The sequence below is a fragment of the Carassius carassius genome, chromosome 39, assembly GCF_963082965.1.
Source record: "Carassius carassius chromosome 39, fCarCar2.1, whole genome shotgun sequence".
NCBI lineage: Eukaryota > Metazoa > Chordata > Actinopteri > Cypriniformes > Cyprinidae > Carassius > Carassius carassius.
The window spans coordinates 2,360,586-2,376,337 of NC_081793.1; the positions used below are offsets into that span (position 1 = coordinate 2,360,586).

The 15,752-nt window shown below is 35.7% G+C and overlaps 1 protein-coding gene across 3 annotated transcripts in view; it reads right to left on the reverse strand.

Moving 5' to 3' along the window:
• Positions 1-13,430, reverse strand: part of tanc2b (tetratricopeptide repeat, ankyrin repeat and coiled-coil containing 2b) — a 136,681-nt gene extending 123,251 nt beyond the window's left edge. Inside the window, exon 1 of one of the 3 annotated variants that reach the window (XM_059530393.1) lies at positions 13,201-13,430. The gene's annotated coding sequence lies outside the window, so the exon portion shown is untranslated. The remainder of the gene's footprint in view (positions 1-13,200) is intronic. The other 2 variants (XM_059530394.1, XM_059530395.1) reach the window with 2 other exon arrangements.
• Between the last annotated feature and the right edge of the window lie 2,322 nt (positions 13,431-15,752).

The following is a 15,752-nucleotide window of genomic DNA, read 5'->3' on the forward strand; positions in this document are numbered from 1 at the left end:
AAACGCAAGCTTCTAGAGGGCACATAAGTCTGAAGTAACAAATTTAGGTAAATGGGTGCAGAGCCAGTGGTAGTTTTGTAGGCAAACATCAATGCCTTAAATTTTATGCGAGCAGCTATTGGAAGCCAGTGCAAATTGATAAACAGAGGTGTGACGTGTATTCTTTTTGGCTCATTAAAAATTAATCTTGCTGCCGCGTTCTGAATTAATTGTAAAGGTTTGATAGAATTGGCTGGAAGACCTGCCAAGAGGGCATTGCAATAGTCCAGCCTGGACAGAACAAGAGCTTGAACAAGGAGTTGTGCAGCATGTTCTGAAAGAAAGGGCTTGATCTTCTTGATGTTGAATAAAGCAAATCTGCAGGATCGGACAGTTTTAGCAATGTGGTCTGAGAAAGTCAGCTGATCATCAATCATAACTCCAAGACTTCTAGCTGTTTTTGAAGGAGTTATGGTTGATGTGCCTAACTTAATGGTGAAATTGTGATGGAACGATGGGTTTGCTGGAATCACAAGCAGTTCTGTCTTGGCAAGGTTGAGTTGAAGGTGATGGTCCTTCATCCAGCAAGAAATGTCTGTTGGACAAGCTGAGATGTGAATAGCTACCGTCGGATCATCAGGATGGAATGAGAAGTAGAGTTGAGTGTCATCAGCATAGCAGTGGTATGAAAAGCCATGTTTCTGAATGACAGAACCTAATGAGGCCATGTAGACAGAGAAGAGAAGTGGTCCAAGAACTGAGCCCTGAGGCACCCCAGTAGTTAGATGTTGTGACTTGGTGAGGTGTCTCTCCAAGATACTTTGAAGGACCTATCTGATAGGTAAGACTCAAACCATTGAGGTGTGGTTCCTGAGATGCCTTTTGCCAGTAGGGTTGATATGAGGATCTGGTGGTTAACCGTGTCAAAAGCAGCAGGATAAGTACTGAAGATTTGGATTCCGCTCTTGCCAGTCTTAGAGCTTCAACAACTGAGAGCAAGGCAGTCTCAGTTGAATGTCCACTTCTGAAGCCAGATTGGTTGCTGTCAAGGAGGTTGTTGTGTGTGAGAAATGTAGAGACTTGGTTGAACACAGCTCGTTCAAGTGTTTTTGCAATGAAAGGAAGAAGGGAAACTGGTCTGTAGTTCTCTAAAAGAGATGGATTGAGGTTGGGTTTTTAGTTGGGTTTAAGTAGTGGAGTTATAAGTGCCTGTCTAAATGATGAGGGAAAAACACCAGTGTGGAGGGATGTGTTGAAGTTTACAGAGGGGTTTGATCATTTAGCATATAACATTTATTCTTAAAAACATAGTGTATGTATTTTTTCTGACTGGTGACAGTACTTCCTGATTTATGGTGATAAAAATAAAAATCCAGGATTCCTTCTGTAAAAACCTTTAACTCTACAGTCGTGGCCAAAAGTTTTGAGAATTACATAAATATTGGAAATTGGAAAAGTTGCTGCTTAAGTTTTTATAATAGCAATTTGCATATACTCCAGAATGTTATGAAGAGTGATCAGATGAATTGCATAGTCCTTCTTTGCCATGAAAATTAACTTAATCCCAAAAAAACCTTTCCACTGCATTTCATTGCTGTCATTAAAGGACCTGCTGAGATCATTTCAGTAATCGTCTTGTTAACTCCGGTGAGAATGTTGACGAGCACAAGGCTGGAGATCATTATGTCAGGCTGATTGGGATAGAATGGCAGACTTGACATGTTAAAAGGAGGGTGATGCTTGAAATCATTGTTCTTCCATTGTTAACCATGGTGACCTGCAAAGAAACGCGTGCAGCCATCATTGCGTTGCATAAAAATGACTTCACAGGCAAGGATATTGTGGCTACTAAGATTGCACCTAAATCAACAATTTATAGGATCATCAAGAACTTAAAAGGAAAGAGGTTCAATTCTTGTAAAGAAGGCTTCAGGGCGTCCAAGAAAGTCCAGCAAGCGCCAGGATGGTCTCCTAAAGAGGATTCAGCTGCGGGATCGGAGTGCCACCAGTGCAGAGCTTGGTCAGGAATGGCAGCAGGCAGGTGTGAGCGCATCTGCACGCACAGTGAGGCCAAGACTTTTGGAAGATGGCCTGGTGTCAAGAAGGGCAGCAAAGAAGCCACTTCTCTCCAAAAGAAACATCAGGGACAGATTGATCTTCTGCAGAAAGTATAGTAAATGGACTGCTGAGGACTGGGGCAAAGTCATATTCTCAGATGAAGCCCCTTTCCGATTGTTTGGGGCATCTGGAAAAAGGCTTGTCCGGAGAAGAAAAGGTGAGCGCTACCATCAGTCCTGTGTCATGCCAACAGTAAAGCATCCTGACACCATTCATGTGTGGGGTTGCTTCTCATCCAAGGGAGTGGGCTCACTCACAATTCTGCCCAAAAACACAGCCATGAATAAAGAATGGTACCAAAACCCTCCAACAGCAACTTCTTCCAACAATCCAACAACAGTTTGGTGAAAAACAATGCATTTTCCAGCACGATGGAGCACCGTGCCATAAGGCAAATGTGAGAACTAAGTGGCTCGGGGACCAGAATGTTGAAATTTTGGGTCCATGGCCTGGAAACTCCCCAGATCTTAATCCCATTGAGAACTTGTGGTCAATCCTCAAGAGGCGGGTGGACAAACAAAAACCCACTAATTCTGACAAACTCCAAGAAGTGATTATGAAAGAATGGGTTGCTATCAGTCAGGATTTGGCCCAGAAGTTGATTGAGAGCATGCCCAGTCGAATTGCAGAGGTCCTGAAAAAGAAGGGCCAACACTGCAAATACTGACTCTTTGCATAAATGTCATGTAATTGTCGATAAAAGCCTTTGAAACGTATGAAGTGCTTGTAATTATATTTCAGTACATCACAGAAACAACTGAAACAAAGATCTAAAAGCAGTTTAGCAGCAAACCTTTTGAAAACTAATATTTATGTAATTCTCAAAACTTTTGGCCACGACTGTATATCAACAAAACCAAAGAAGAATTTTGAACCTGGCTTTATCCAAGGTTTAGATTTCTGTTCTGGAAATGTGTGAAAATCTAATTACACAATGCATCATTTAAATGTATTAATTAATTAATTAATTGAATTTAACTTTAATAGTATATAATATATATTCAGGATAATAATTTGACTGAAAGGCTGATTTTTTTTAAAGTGTACTTTTTTACTATAAGGAACTAAATCACTAGTTAACAATAATTTTAATTTTGCTATAATAATCCTGCTGTTAACATTAGTTAATACACTGTAAGCTAAGATGAATAAACAATATACAGATGTATTGTTATTAAGTAAGATTAATATTACTTTATTATACTACTCATTGTTAATTCATGTCTGCTACTACTTCTTTACTACTTCATTTTCTGTTAAAAGAAAAAAAAAACATTTTGGACACCGCTGTGTATTCACAGTTCTTTGTTCGGTGCTAACCACAGACCACCAGATGCAGTAAACCCATTTCTTAGATAATTTTATTACTAATTTAATAAGGGTTGAAGGTCGGGGTTAAAGTTCAAAGGCGACAGGCTTCTTGCTTCCCTAATTATTGTGTTAGAGCTCTCATAAACCCTTATCCATCACTGAGCCAATTAGTTTTGAGTCTCAAAAAAGTCAGTCCAGGACCATAAAAACCCTCGTGCAAGTTTACAACAGAAAGTGCCTGGTGGCAAGTGTTGCACTGTGAAATATAAGCTGCTAACACCACATTTCTATTAAACTGAGGGGATATTGTGCCACCCGAAATTAGACTTCATACTTTCAAACACATTCAGACTACACCAGAACATTAGCAATACCTTGCAGTAAAATGAAGAGTCAACCAGACAAGCAGCATCATAAAAAAAATAAACACAATTACCTCAACGAAACCTCTCTCTGTGCCTCAAACTCTCTCTCCAACTGATGCAATATCACACGTCCTGTACTGTCACTTCCTTTATTCACTTCTTTCACACTCCAGGGAAATAAAGACTTTTTTCAGGAATTGGAGCCAAACAACAGGCTCTGTTAGACTCTGTATCTTCATATTCCAATCCCCTCTGAATATTCAGTGAATTTTCAATCTATCTCAGCCAAATCTCACAGGGTTAGCTGGTGCTTCGTCTCAAGATTTTACTGACAAACGGGTGCCACATATAAGCACAACTGAGAGATTTCTCACCAGAAAGAAATATGTAAAGATCCCAAGACCTATATATATACATATATACATATATATATATATATATATATATATATATATATATATATATATATATATATATATATACGCACACAACATATGACAACATTGGGCAAAAAATAAATTTATTAATCAAATGAAAAGGGAATACATACAGTAATATGCAAGTTATACGATTGCATATATAGATACCTGTACATTTAAAAAATAAATTACTTTAATTTTGTTTCTTGTGTGTGTATAACATCAACATCAATCAATAATATTCATAACAACATAACAACATCAATATTCATGAATACATCCAGTCAGTGTTATTTAAGTTTTATTTATATTCAGTTCTATTATTTTTTTATTATTATTTTAAATTATATATTTTTATTTAATATTATTTTTCTATATTAAAAAAATGATGTACTTTTTTCACTTTTATTATTATTTTTTTTTTTTTGACCATTTCTATTTAGCTTCAGTTTACACTTATTTCAGTTTTAGTAATTTTGTTGCATTTTTAATATCTATTAGTTGCCAAGACAATGTTTTTCATTTAAATTTCCATTTAACCATTTCTTACATTTTATAAATGTTAACTTTATTATTACTTCAATTAACAAAAATGATTTTTAATAGATTTTTAATTTTCCAAATCCAATTTTTTCAAAGGTTTCATATGTTATCAAAACAACTAATCAATCTATTTATCTATCTATCTATCTATCTATCTATCTATCTATCTGTCTGTCTGTCTGTCTGTCTGTCTGTCTGTCTATCTATCATCCGTCTTTTTTTAAATCATATCCCTCTTCAAATAAATAAATTGATGATTTTACTATATTGTTATTTGAACTGATGAAGAATACCTTAAATGCAATGTAAGTCACTTTGAATAAAAGTGTCTGCCAAATGCATAACTGTAGCCTAAATGGGTAGCACTTTATTTTACAGTCCTGTTCCCCGTGTACATACTATGTACTTATTATAGTAATTACAATAACTATGTAGTAACTAGGTACTAACCCTGAACCTACCCCTAAACCTTACCCTACCCCATGTAGTTACCTTGTATTACCAGAACTTTCTGAGATAAATACACTGTAAGTACACTATGAGTACATGTAAGTACACGTACTGTAAAATAAAGTGCAACCCCTAAATGTTATTTGCTATATTATTACTATTATTATTATTATAATGCAACTTAGTTTAAATAAAGAGTGTGTTAATATTGTGCCAAAAAAGGATATTACAACAGTTTCTTGTAGTTAACACATCACATCACAGAAGTCAAATGGATTTTGGGCTTGTTGATCATAGAAAATCCAGGCCATCAATCCTCGACAGAAACGAGACCACATCAACTCTAATGAGCTACAGAGAGGCTTTTAATCACAGACTCGGTTGTGTTTGAAGCGATGGCGGCGGGGTTTGTTCCTCGGAGCCGGAGTGACTCATGAAGTCATTTAAAGCACATCAGTCCTTCAGAAATGACGGCTGGTCTGTAGGTGGATGAACACTAACCTGGAAATGACTTTTCCAAAAGTGGCGTTTAACGGTATTCACAGACACACACACGCTCAAAACATCTCTGCTTTACATATCTGCTCTCATTTCCTATTTATCCAGCCATCATCAGTGTGTACAAACATAGATGCTACTGTAATTTCACCATCAAAAGCTGACGAGCGACTTTAAATTGGTGTCATATAACTAGATAGCAAATGTGGAGACAGATAGTCAGCCGGTGATGATAATGACTATATTCACACGTTAAATATGTATAAATCAGTGCTGCTACCTAAGGGAGGCCTGGCTGTGCAACCACACGGTGAGCTAAACCCCTGTGTATTCATTATCTCCAGAAATGACTCTAAAGGAGATGTTACTGGAGTAATTGCTGTTATGACACAAGAGGGAAGCATCGTGATGGCCACAGGAACACAACAAACCAGAGCAATCAACCACGGAGAAGGAAATCACCAGTAATGTGCTAATCATGTCAAACTGCTTTATATTCATCATACTTTCCATTGATTTATGGAAAATGGATTTCTCTGTCAATCAGATTTTATTATCGGACGCCTTTCACCAAATATTTCAAACTGATTATTTTCTTCTTTTGATACATCATCAAAATTGACAATTTTGTAAGAGCATAAGGAACAAACACTGTGCCAAATATTGCATTAGTAATTCCAAGTAATTATTATGCTATCCACAATCTGGCTTTTCATGTTTTTTGTTTTGTTTTTACCCTCAGGGTGGTTCAAGACCCCTCAGACAAACTGTGGTTTGTTTTCAGGATCATGATTGTGGGTTAGTGACATTTTTTTTTGCACAGTTTTATTAATTTATTACAAAATATATATAAAAATAATAATTTCATGCATGCTTCAGTACACTAAAAAAACATGGATTTAGTCTCTTATTTGTAATATTTTGGGGGCATAAAGTCAAAAAGTACAGTGTAACACAACCACAATTAAAAAAAAACAAAAGCCTCAGTAAAATTGCTAAAAAGGAACACTAATATTCTAATATTTAAAAAAAATAAGCCTGCCAAAACAAAAGAGGAAAAAAAATCATGTAGTATGACTTCTAAAAACATTTATAAAATGATTTATGAATGAATCATTCAATCATAATAGTCCTTATATTTAATAAGAAACTAAACTATATTCTAACTGTAACAATCTGTATACATGGCATGTCTGTATTTTTCAAAAACGTATGTAATTGTGGGGAATAAATCCATTCAGATGTCAGAAATGTCAGTTAGGTAGACTACATTTTGGTTTTGATCACTTATATAGCCAAAAAAACATCATGCAAATTAGATTTAGGTTATGAATAATGATTAAACTACACTGTATATAATCATTTACATAACTGTAACAGACTGTATACATGCATTCATGTATTCTCTATAAACGTATGTAATAGCAGAGGGTCTAAATATAAACTCAAGCATGGATTCTGAAGGAAGCATATGGAACGCAGGCAAAATGAGGCATAGCTGAATAAAATATTTGCTTCTATTTTTCCATCCCAGCGACTCGTTACAGAAAGAAATGGATTGGGAGCTCATTAGGGATTGTGAGGCAATATGCTTTTCCATTGGCTAGATCCATTCATTCTGACGATTCAATCCAAATTCTTTTCCAATCCTTCCAACTGCCCTCAAAAGAAGACTTTGTCCAATCTACAGGTGGATAAAATGACTGGCTTAAATTTGATCTGCAAAATCTAGATAGTTTGATTGGTTTCTTCATTTCTCAGTTTAAACTGTCCACGTCAATGAAATGATAAAAAAATCTGACCTAATGATTCATCTGCGGCATCGTTTAAGAAGTTTCGATGTTCAGCAAAGCACTATATACATTGTATACATTACACTGTACAATAGTTAAATATGAATGCAATATACAGTATGCAGTCAACTAGCTGTTCATGACTTTGTACTGATAATAATGAAATATTATTCTTGCTAGTGTTTAACAATAAAAAAAAAGTGAAAACATGCCTTAATTTATTTTCAGCTCGCCTTTTTAAATGCTATTTTACATATTTCAGCATTAATCATTTCTTATCTACTTGGTTATTATTGCTGTTTAGTTAAAATAATAGCTCCTCTGATTCATTTCAGAGAAAATACATAAATACTTATTATTAATCAAAGCTGACATAAATGCCCTCTTTGGGATGTGATCACAAGCAGCTGAAAAAAAATGATTATAATAATACAGTGATGGAAAAGCAGAAGAAAACTGTTTAAAATAATCAGACACTCTAGAATGTAAAATCATAACAAAATCTGAATAATACATAGCAAATTAAAACTGAAACAAATGCCAGTAAAGAAGTGAATTGTTGAAAGATTTGAAGGGTGAAAGAAAGAAATGTGCTCTCGCAGGGGTTGCGGCTCCCATCGACCTTACATAAAGGAAATATTACACTGGTTAGAATATAAATCTGACTAATGTAATGCATGAGAAAAGTGGTATGACTTTTATAATGCGGTATGATCATAGAAATATCAGAAGCAAATAACCACCCTGACCACAGAAATGGATTCGACATGCACAGGGAATTAAATTATGCAGATTGGCTATTACAGAGCAATCTCCAGTGGACAAAATTACAGGATTTATTCATAATGCACAGACAGATGGGGTATGTGCTTGAGTGTTTTTTTAAGGGCAGGTGTATGTATTTTTAGACCTCCGTAGGCACTCCAGTGAAAGAGTGTTGTTGAGAACAACCACAGCCTGCTCATTGTCTATATACACACACATTAATGTACATATATTTGGAATGCGTTAAAAATGGTTACAATTATATTTTTTGATCGCTTATAAAATCCAAAACAGCAAACATGTCTAAAATCTAACAGTTCTGGGTTCTAATCACTGTCAGAAACATCACACGTGTCAGAAATGGTATAGTTTAGTAAATCAGATGTGGGTTGTGATCCATTCTAGAGAAAAAAAACATCATACATGTCAAAAAGATCAAAGTTTTGGTTATGTTTATGATCAATTATATAGTCAAAATGATCACTTATATAGTCAAAAATATCAGTTTACTTAGTTAAATTTGGGTTATGGTCAAAATACAGACAAACACATCTCATGTCAGAAAAATCAATAGATCTGGGTTATGATCATGACATACATACATGACATAGCACAGCTGACCATAACTGTTACAAGATGAAGAATCACACCCATTGAGCTGCTCTGACACACAAACGCACACACGTGAACATATTTTCCCTTAATTATCTGCTGGGACAACAGTAGCAGCTGGCTAATTGGTTAAGAAGCAGCCATGGTAGAGGTTAAGCACTGCAGGGATTTGCTCAGTACTTACTGCAGACATCCTCACAGAAGCATACATGCATGCCTGTATAAACGAATATATGAAAAAAGACCACAGAGTTCTATTCAGTGCCGGCCGTAGTTTATTCAGAGCTAGTTTTCCCAGAGGAGGTCAGGAACATTTGTGTTTCATATCGTATTTTTCCTCAAAAAGACTGGAGCAAATTACCTATTGTTTGTCAAATAACTCATGTGTCCTCTGAGAATCTAATCCTGTCCGGATGGAAATGTCTTTGACTGTGACTGTTGTATGTTTTTACCTTCGTGGAATACCGTAACTAAAGCTAAATTTCTCATCACCCTGCCCAATGCACTTTTATCATGGATTTAACCTACTTTCTGGGTACGGTAAGAGTAAGTCCAAGTACTGGTTCAATACTATCTGAAGTAAAATAAATATCTGATCACAATTACCAAATATAAACAAAATCTTGTTTTAAATAGGTTTCATGAATGCATTTGCTGAAGCAACGGTGACATTAGAAGCAACATTTAGTTTGCTTCAACAACTCTTTCCAAGGTCTTTTTTTCCCCCTTATCATCACTTTTGTTTCACGGGATTCATTCCCGAGTGCTTCGCATCACAAGTGCAAAGCTGTACCGGGGTGCACTACTGAGCAAGTTTACTACATCACGAAATCGCATATGGAGCTGGTTATATGATGCAGAAATCAAAATGTTTTATTTTACAAACCATACATTTTGATAAAAATGTTTTCAGATGATAACATATTATTATGCAAGGCATTGTGCGAAATTAAGTCTTTATTATTCAATAATCTGCAGCTGCAATTAGAATTTGTGTAAAAAAACCGAATTAAAAGTTGTTGGTGTTTTACTGCCACTACTGTTCAACTGCAGTGAATATGTCACTGATGCTTTGCTTCATTACAGACTAGAGGTCAAACAAACTCCCTCCAGAGAAAAACATTTTGCAAACATTCTGAGATGGAGTAAACCGTATATTCTCTCTCCCTGTGTTACAAATTGAACATTACCTCTCACATCTGAACACTCTCATACCTGCTGTGAAATTCAGGTTTCTCATATCCCTCAGCCATGTACATCCCCGGCCTACAATGCTGTCTTTTCTGCCTCTCTGACTGGCTGTTTACTCAGTTCCATTTTCCTCATCACCCAGAGAAAATGACTCAGCAGAAGTCCACAGCACCGAAGCCCACCTCTGCCTCTACTTCTACTGTTTCTGCCCTCATAACAGCATATGAGCCAGAAACCACAGGGAATAAGAGCAAGCAGAACAAGCTAGAAAGACCATAGTAAAGAGCCAAACAGAAGGTGAGAATGATGCGTGAGTGAGGAGGACAGGATTCAGTGGTCACTAGGGGTGTGAATTACTGTCTGATATCCATTCAGGGAGTGACAATACAATACCAAGATGATTCAGCATTTAAGGCCCACCAATCATCTTCATTCGCCTGAGGGAAGAGTACAGGCAGGTCGCACACCTTGAATTATCTCTGCACTAATTAGTTTGTCCACAAAGTGGCAACACGGTGCACCTTTATTATTTTTCAGTCAAAGTGCTGCACATTTGTTGGTGAAATTGAAATATGTCAAATAACTAAACTAAATATTTTTTAAAACAAATCCCAAATGAATAATACAAATAAAATAAATCTCTTCATATAAACACACTAAGTGCCTGTGCTTTTTCTATTTATAATTAGAGTCAACCAATACATTTTAATCATGATCCAAAAAAAAGAGAAGCAATAGTGTTATTTCAAAATTTGAAGCAAAAACAGAATGGTTTGATTTTAGCTTTGTAAAACTATAATACATAAAACATCTGAACGGAACAAAAACAGCAGACGGGCTGCAGGAGAAGACAAATTCAGTCTCTGACAGTCACAGCTGTAAACAAAGCAGCGCTGCGCTAATAAACACTACTTTAATACACATTATACAGAGGTGAGATGAAAGAACATACCATCTAAACTTTTCTGAAGACAGAAATATAAACCCCACCCAAAACTGTACCAACCATTCATTTAAAGGGGTCATGAAATGCCTTTTTTATTTTGTACTGTTCACTGAGGTCCACTTATAATGTAATCAAAATATTTACATCAAAAACATAATTTAGAAATAATCAGCATGTTCTGTCCTGCTTACTCACACTTGTGCGGTGCGACATTACACTAGATCCGATATAGTTGCATAGCATCGTCTTTTCATTTCAGTCTTTCTAAAAATCCTGCATCAATCTGTGCCTTGTTTGTAAACAAATCTGTGGTAAAATGAAGTGAACCAAGGACCAAGTTCTTACTGATGGGGATCTGTATTAAAAATAAAAGTCCATCCACTCTTCTCTAATGTTGTGATCAGAAGGAAGGCAATGCAAAGACACTGAACAGTGTCTTGTCTTGTTTCTGCGTAGACCTGTTGTTTGCCTCGTTATTTACACTGTGTGCAGGAATTGGTGGGCGGGGCTAAACAGTGATGTACAGTGATGTATAAGCAGGAGTTGACCTTCTGCGTGGGCGGAGTTTAGTCACACTATTACACCATAAAGTCATAATTTTGGCAGATTTGCTTCAATACAAGCCGATTTTACACTAGTTTTGAGTTCTGAAACTTACAGGATGTTTTTAGTACAATCTCCTCTTATATGTCAAAAGATCAAGCGAATTTTGATTTCTCAGTTAATGACCCCTTTAACATCTCAACCGACTTGAATTGTCACATATCGATTTCCAGCTGAGTTCGGTGTACACTGTTGCATCCCTAGTGTAAAGACACCCAAAAGCCACTTCAGAAGCGCTTCTGTGCTGCCTTTGCGGTGTAAATTTGGCATAATATTTAGAGCAGAGTTCTCCAGACTCGGTCCTGGAGGGACGTTGTCCTGCTGAGTTTAGCTCCAGCCCTAATTAAACACACCTGAACCAACTAATTAATGTCTTATGTATACTAGAAACTTCCAGGCAAGTTGGAGCTGAAGTCTGCAGGACACCAGACCTCCAGTGCTGAGTCTGGAGAACCCTGATTTATAGTTGCAATGAAATGAATGTACAATGAATTCATGTACAAAGAGTCACAATGAAAGTATAGTGACAGAATATTGCGTCCATATTGTGACATAAAACCATGTACTAAATTATAAAAAAATTAAAAAACTCAAGGGCATGTAGAACAATTTTGATTAATAATTACAAAAATCTAAATCTTAAACACAAATGGATGAACTGTTCATTATTTAAGATATAACATGCATTTTGAATGCATTACCAAACACTGAGAGCTAGATGGCAAAAACCTGTTTCTGATGGCAGTCTAATGAAGACTTGAAGTATTTAGTATGCTGCACTATTTACACTAACACAACCACATGTGATTAAAATTCATCAACAGGCATTTAATTATCCACATCACCATGATATATGCAGAAAGTGACTAGACGAGGAGAGCTGTAGTACACTGGATAGAAATAATGTTTTGAACCAGCTTTTATCTTTTAATAAGAGTTCACAAATGCATTAACTTCATTAACTAGAAGTTTGCGGATCATTGTTAAATTGGCTAATTTGGTACCACTTTACTCTCACCATTAACTAGTTGCTTATTTGAACACATATTAATTCCATATTGGCAGTTTATAAGTAGCTATATATTAATGTCTTACTCTGCATGACCATATTTTAGATCTCTTAATCCTACTCCATAAACTTTACTGTATTAACTATTAATAAGCAGCTAGGAGCTTACCGATGCAAAAGTTAATAGTGGGAATTGGTCCCCAAACTAAAGTGTGAGCCGACATATTATGGCGTGTTTAAATATAATGACAAGAAAAACTATTACAAATCTCAAGTACAAGTAAACCAAAATACCAAGTACAACTGGAAAGTTGTTGTTGGTGAGCAGAGTCAGGGGTAAAGCCGGAATTAAATAGACAAACGTTGATTTATTTTTGAATAACAACATCTGAAGAAAATGTGGTATTTGCGGAAACTGTTATATTTCGTAAAAGCTGAAAAGCCAACGATACATTCGTGTCAGATACCAGCAGTAAAATCAGGTAAACGACAGGATTTATACCGGATAACCATTAACCTTCTGGCAACACCAACACGGTGGTTAATGACACACACACACACACACACAGAGAGAGAGAGAGAGAGGGGAAACGCGTACCTTGCGTATCTTTATATTCTCCGTCACACCTTCTTCCGCTCGCGTCGGCACCGGTGTAACCTGAGGGATGTGTTTGCCTCGCGTGCTTTTTCTCATGACAACCCTCCACCAGCCACAAAAAACGGCTTCCTTTCCCTCCCTCGGAGGCTCGGGCTGAACACTGACCGGTTTCTCCTCTCGGCTGTCAGTACCGCCAGTGTTAGTCTGTACAGCGCAGAGTCCGACCACTGCAGTGTGAGCGAGCGCGAGGCTCCGGATCAGCGCTGTGCAGACCGACAGACAGCAGCACAACCTCTGCCTTGACCAACTCTAATGTCATGTATTATTCATCACCGTGGGAGGGACCTACCGTCCGAGAGACTCGTTATCATGCAAGAGGTGGCGCAAGGTCAACGACAATCAAAAGATCATTTCAGAGGCTCTAGCTGAGAGTTAGCCTACTGTTTAACTCACCAAATCCACTAAAACAATGTCTGTTCAGTATCTGATATATCTGTTATTTCATCAACAGCTATACATAATTTGGTCATGGGTAACGATTTTAAAATAGCCATAAAGTATGCTCACCAATGCAAATTGCAAATGTAAACTGCTGTTTTGATGTATTAAAATGTCATTTATTCCTGTGATGCAACGCTGAAATTTCAGCATCAATACTCCAGTGTCACGTGATCCTAAAACTTTACTGCTTCTTCATATTCTTATGAAAATTTGATACTTTTTCTGGATTCTGAGATGAACAGAAAGTTCAAAACAACAGCATTTGGTTAAAATATAAATTTAAGATGATATTGATCAATTGAATGCATCGTTGCTGAATACGCTATTTATTTCTGCGAGAAACTGTATAGATAGAGCTTTGTAGCTTTGTAGGATGTTTGTCTAAATAATTTAAATGTTATAGTTTTTTTTAATTGCTACTCTTGGTTACTTGTTTCAATTATTCAGAGAACATTTAAAAGTACTATCCCAAAACGTCTGAAAATTTATAAAATAGACTGTTTCCTTAACATGCACATGGCCAAGAAAAAAAAAAAAAGATAATTTGAACAATCATAGAAGATTCAGAAATAATGATAATTAATGACAACATTAGCAAAATGTTCTTATGTAAAATATAGTGTAGTTTTAGCAAAGTTTCTGAATCTGTCTATCTAAATAAAGACAAAAACACACTGTACTGTCATATATCACAAAATAACTTGCATATTGGTTATGACACATACTGACTTTGGTTTAATGGACAAATATATTTCTCAATAATACTGTAACATTTTAAAATCGCTTCACTGCCTATCCTTTAAAAATAATAGGAAAATATATTGCTAAAAACTATTTATGCCAACATTTACTCAACCTAGACATTTTTTTTGTCTTTAAGCTAGACTTTTAAATCAGAAACTGAAATCATTCAACACAGAAGAGCAGTACTCAAGTCATATTTTGTATAAACTGTATTCAACATTCAGACTGCTGAACCTCATACATTTCTCTGAATTCTGTCATTCACAGTAGCTATGCATTTATAACTTCATATTCCTTCAGAGTCCAGGAGGACAGAAGTCTAAATGACACAGAAAATACATGATGACTTCGTGAAGATTATGAAATGCATTATTCATTCCGTCCATCTGTTCTTTCAGTTCCCCTTGTGGCCCAAATCATTACACCTCTCTCATTAAATTCTAGTTTAATTTTCACCCTTGTTGTCTAGGGATTCCAAATAAAATCCTCACATTTCTGGGAGCAAATAAGGTGACCAGGTGTTAGTCATTGACCATGAGTCTCTGCATGTTTTGAATAATGCTATCAGAAAGGCTACTGAACGTGGACAGATTCTCTTACATAATTAGCAAACCCCAAAAATATTCAGACACTTTTAAATCTCACTTATCCTCTTAACTGTCACGCTTAAGGATGGGAATCTTCTATTAGAAGATGATGTAAAAAGTAATAGAAGTTAAAAGAAAATGTACTTAAACCAAAATACCAAAATAAAATTCATATGTCTAACTAATGTATAATGTTCCAAATTTGAAGTTGATATCACAAAAATTGAGGTTTCTGAGGTTAATTTATAAAATTATGTCAAAATTATTACAAAAATGTTTACCTTGAGACTTTCCAACAATGGGTTTTGTCAAGATTAGAAAATAAAATGTTTTGATTATAAAAAGAATTATGGTAAATTTTGTAATATGAAACTTGACACCCTCCACTAGGGGGAGGAGCCGAATAAAAAGATTTAAAGTACCATTTCCATACCATTTCAGTTTTCAAAACAAATTCCACAGGATGAATTTTTAGAATTTCGATCTTAAAAAAAAAAAAAAACATTGTTTTTATAAATGTAACACTAACAAACTTCCTTTTGTGGAATGTTTTGCTTGAAGGCTAAGAAAAATAATAAAACGTGATTCAAAGATATTTACATATCCTAATTTTGAGGTTGTTATTCGAATGAATATTAACTTATGATATGACTAATACAAAATCAAATTAAATGTAAAAATACAAAAAAAAGTTAAATATTTATGAAAATTACTATAAAG